The following is a 5,239-nucleotide window of genomic DNA, read 5'->3' as shown; positions in this document are numbered from 1 at the left end:
CATCACATCCTCTTTCTGCTTGCGCAAATACTACAATCTCAGTTCCACTAACTTCTTATCATCGGGCTTCATTTCCAATTCTCACTTTTCAAACTGTCTCTTTCAGTTCGCAGGTAGTAATTCAAACGTTTGAACTTGAAACTTTGCCGATACCGGGACGCGTCACGTTGAGTTGTTCCACTCTGATTCGCCGACCTATGTTAGCTTGGTTGATTGACAGCTGTTTGGGGGTGCTCTATGCTGATTGGCTAATGGTTTGGTAGGCTTGTCATTTTATGTAAATGAGTCACCTGAGTCATGTTACGCCATTACCGAATTCTTACACCGAAAATGTTAATCGGTGGTAACAATGATATCTGCTTCGATGAATTTGATTATGTTTAAAGAAAATATTGTTGAAAGGGTATAGTATTTGTTGCTGAATTTAATTATAAGGATTGACTGTGTGTTTCTTTCGTTTCATTGAAGTATGAAACTAAAAACCAATGTGCAAACTGTATGAATCCGCGTAGTAATCAATCCTTAAGTAATTAAAGAGGACAATACGATATAAAACACGGGCTAGAGACCGCCAACAACCGAAGGTAGATCACCATAATAGGGTCCATGGGGACTTACAGTACTTTTGCTACCTGCATGGACCCTAGCTGGATGAACACCATCCCTTCAGCCATTGGCGGTTATAATGAAAATTAGCCATTATTAAAACAACAAAGATACTACGATTAAAGGTTTGGCCGTACTAAATTTACATAGAATGTTTTGGGACTTACGTACCCTCTCAGGAGGACAATAATTTTACAATACTTCAACCCCCTTTGAGGGTACAGCCACTAACAATCTTAGTTACTAATCTAGACTACCACTAATAAAATATTGAACTATTTACAAGTCATTCAACAAATCTAATTCTTTTAAAAATGCAATGATTAAATGAGAACTAACATTACTAAAAAGATCCTTCAAAGTTCGTGATTGAAAATAGGTATCCCTTGTGATGGAATATTCAACACAGTCAAGCAAAATGTGCTTGACTGTGATTCTTTCATCACAGGGGATACAGAACGGAGGATCCTCACCTTTCAACAGGTATTCATGTGTATATCTGGTGTGGCCAATACGACATCGTGGCATAATGACCTCTTCAAGTCTGGACTGACAACCCAAGTAGGTGTAACCAATGTAAGGTTTTATTGCATGTAATTTATTTACACCTACTTGGGTGTCCCACGTCTTCTGCATCAGATCACGTATATAAGATCTAATAGTAGGTTTAAAATCTGAGTATGGAATATGAAGTGGTGTCACAGATTTGTTCAGTGCTGCCTTGGCAGCAAGATCGGCCATCGTATTCCCAGAAATGCCTACGTGGCTGGGTAACCAACAAAAGACGATGTCGTATTGGCCAGTGGCAAGATCATTCTACAATTCAATAATTTCAATTAAAAGTGGATGCTTACAAGAAATATTTTTAATAGCCTGAAGGCCCATTTTAGAGAATCACGCTATCAATTAAAATACTACAATTAAAGATAATAATAGGTTTATATTTACTTCGAATGTTTTGGAATTTATGTACGCTCTCAGGACAATAATTTTGCATTACTTTGAACCCCTTCGAGGGCACAGCCCATAACAACCTCAATTTTACTACCAATTATATTTCTTTATTTACTCAACTTTAATCAAACTACATGTAATAACTCTATGATTATTTCTTTAAACATGGAATCATTAAATTTGAATTAACATTACGAAGACCCTTAAGGTTTTGACAATGAAATACTTAAACCTTGTGACGGCAAAATCAACTCTCAGGAAGGACATACATAAGGATCTTCGCATTTTAAGAGGTAACCATGGATATATTGAGAGTGACCAATACTGCATCGTCTTAAAATGACCTCTTCAAATTTGGACTGACAACCTAAGTAAGTATGACCAATGTGGGATTTAATTTCATGTAACGCCAGCTTTAGTGTCCATTTTCTTCTGTCTTAGATCGCGGACGTAAGTTCTAATCACGACTTTAATATCAGAGAGTGAAATGAGAAGAGGTGTCACAGTTTTGTTGACTGCTGCCTTGGCAACAGAATTGGCCATGGTGTTACCAAGATGCCTGGGTAACTAACTGATGACGATGTCGTATTGGCCAGTAACAAGATCATTACATTATTCACGTATTTAACTGTTAGAAGATATTTAGAAAACGAAGTTTCAATAGCCAGAAGGCACGAAGGAGAGTCCGAAAATATGATATATTCTCCCAAAAATGTAGGGGAGTCTTTAATTTACGATTGAAAGAAGTGGAATATATATCGGCGTCAGTCAAATCGACATACCATGCGTGGTGTTTGCTGGTTGTGAGAAATGCTTAAAACGCATATACTTCCAGTCCAAACTGAAATCTCATGCTCCCGACAGGGTATATATTGTTTTTATTTACAGTGTTTATTAATGTATTTACAAGGTTTTAAAATGTCGGTTGTGTCTGGTGTGGAAATAGAGCTGTTATCCTGTAATCGAGAAGATATTGCTCTGGGTCCAATGACAGTGGCACAAGCAATTACGCCTCCATCCATAGACCCACCTGTACATAAGGATCATAAGGATATGGCCGAAAGCTATGATTACACACTGCAATTTAGAAAGTAGTCAAAGGTAACACATGTCATATTTGAGATTACACTTTCTCACTGAAGTACCCGTATGGGACCCAACCTAAAGAGTACCAGAATTTGTACTTCACTACAAAAGTATAATCCTAAGTATGACGTATGTTAAACCTTTATTTACTTTATAACTGAATCAGTAATTGCGTACATTGACATTCATTACTTTCTGACTTTTGAAATGTTGTCAATGTTAGATCAACCTGTGGTCTAACTAGTTGCCAATTAGAATAAGAAAGAATGAGGGCATAATTTCATGCTCAATGTTAGCAGCAGAAATCAATAGCCGAATACCTGTGAAATCGGTAAAGATTGTTTAAATACAGGTCCTCATATTGCGGACTCAGCTGCACAAAGTTTTGTAGGGTATTGCAAAGATAGTTTGATACGGTGTTTGTTAAGTTAAAGTTCGTTTGCTTGTACACAAATGCATTTCATTTGATGGCAGTTCTGTTTAAGTCGATCACTTATTATGCGTTCTGTGGTTTTGCATAGGTAACTCTAGATGGTGAAATTGGTCTGTAATTTGAAGGATGGTCAAGTCCAGATTTAGGCATGGGAACAATTCCAGGCCATGGAAATGCCCAGGTGGTTTCTAAATGACAAAACAGATATGTGTTAAGCGTCTGTAAACATTGTTACTAGTGTGTATTTTCTGTATATTTTGTTATTAATTAAGTCATTATTAATTATTATTGGGTCACAACGTTTAGTATTTTGAATAATAATTATGATGGGTCACATTTCGTTTAATAGCTGGTCAACACTTTTTAGGATTTTGGTAGCAGACTGTCCGGAAATTACCTCCCCTTGGTTTTCTATTATTTGACTTCCGGACGACATTTCTAGATCTCTCTACGGTGTTGGCGATGGCCGTAAGTGCTCGAACTTTCTGGAAATGACTGAAAGTATACATAAAGGGTAGTTGCCGTGTTGTGAGGGAAACCTTGACACATTACTGGAGTATATCATCAACCGCTGCCAACGCCTCATCTTCATAGCCGCCGTCAGACCGTTCGCTGTGTAACATTCTGCATAACTGTTTCTCTCCCGCAATAAGACTTTGGTAGGTTTACTATATATTTTGTGACCCATTGCCTTAGATTTTGTCTCACTTGTATTGTATTTGAAATCAGTATTGTGTTACGAGTGTGTATTTTCTGTATATTATGTTATTAATTCGGTAATAATTATTATTGGGTGACAATGTTTAGTGTTTTAAATAGTTAATTATGATGGGTCTCATTTCGTTTTAATATCTGGTCGACACTTTTAGCGTTTTGGTTTTCCGGAATTTATCTGTTCCTAGTTTTCCATGTTCACTTCCGGGATATTGTTTTGAGACCATTCTACAGTGTGGACGACGTTCGTTTGTGCCCGAACTTTCGGGAAATGACTTTGTAAATATATCTAAGGGCTGGTTGCCGTGCAGAGGGTGACACTCATACTCATTTACATCTCTGCCACGCTTGATCATCAAAATCCTGCCAACGCCTGAATCTACATCATCCCCTGTTGCACCGATTGCTGTGTTTACATTTTGCCATAGCTGTTCTCTCTCACACCAAGACTTTGGTGAGTTGGCTATATCGTATTTATGTGACCCATTGACTTAGATTTTATCTCTCTTGAATTGTACCTGAAATCTGCATTGTTATATTGACTTGTGACTTTGTGTACCTTGCTCTCGTGGTATAGTAATAACAGCATTTGAACGTAAACAACTTGTCTTTTTTCTGTTTTGCTGGTTTACAAAGGTGATTTCTTAAATAGTTTGTCACGGTAAATTCTTATCGATAACAATTGTGAAATTGACTTGTGATTTTGCATAACTTGCTGTCTTTGCTAATAATACACAATTTGAATGTTTTGTTCTGTTTTGCTCGTTCACAGGGGATTACACCTTTTGTCACGGCAAATTCTTAATGGTAACAACATGGTTCTGCTAAGTGCTTCAGTAGTTGACAATGTATACTATCAGCTCCCGAACCAGTGGCAGGAGCCTATTCACGAGCAGTATTAAGCTCGTGTGTAGGGAAGGTTTCGTTGTAATTTTCCTCAATTGGAATTGAATAGATTTCGTTTCTTGTTGTTTTGATATTTTTGGAATTCGGATACACGATGAAAGGATGAGGAATGTTTGGTCACATCTATTTGTAGTATCTTATTTATTAGTCAATAAGTGGTTACCCATTGTTCAGACAGTGAATGGAGCACTTGGATCCCTTACCTCAGCTTATTTCCCCTCACCTCACTTTATCTCACCTCATCTCACCTTACCCCTGATTTTCTGCATTATATTCCACACCATTGATATCGGCCTGCGAATTAATTTTTGATACATAGTTGCACCAACGTATGCGTTTATTTCGATTGGAAGTACGACATGCTTTGGCTTTAAGAATTCTGAGTTTGTCTAAACTGCGGACCATGTGTTGACGACAGAAATAGTGTTATGCTTTCCTTTGTGTCTTCCTAGCCTGTTTGCATTCATTGTTAGATCATAGTTCACCATGCAGTTCACCATGGATACACTCGTAATCTATGTTAGTTCATCTGAAAGGCAT

Source organism: Haliotis asinina, chromosome 4 (genome assembly GCF_037392515.1).
Source record: "Haliotis asinina isolate JCU_RB_2024 chromosome 4, JCU_Hal_asi_v2, whole genome shotgun sequence".
NCBI lineage: Eukaryota > Metazoa > Mollusca > Gastropoda > Lepetellida > Haliotidae > Haliotis > Haliotis asinina.
Note: the sequence above shows the minus strand (reverse complement) of the source record.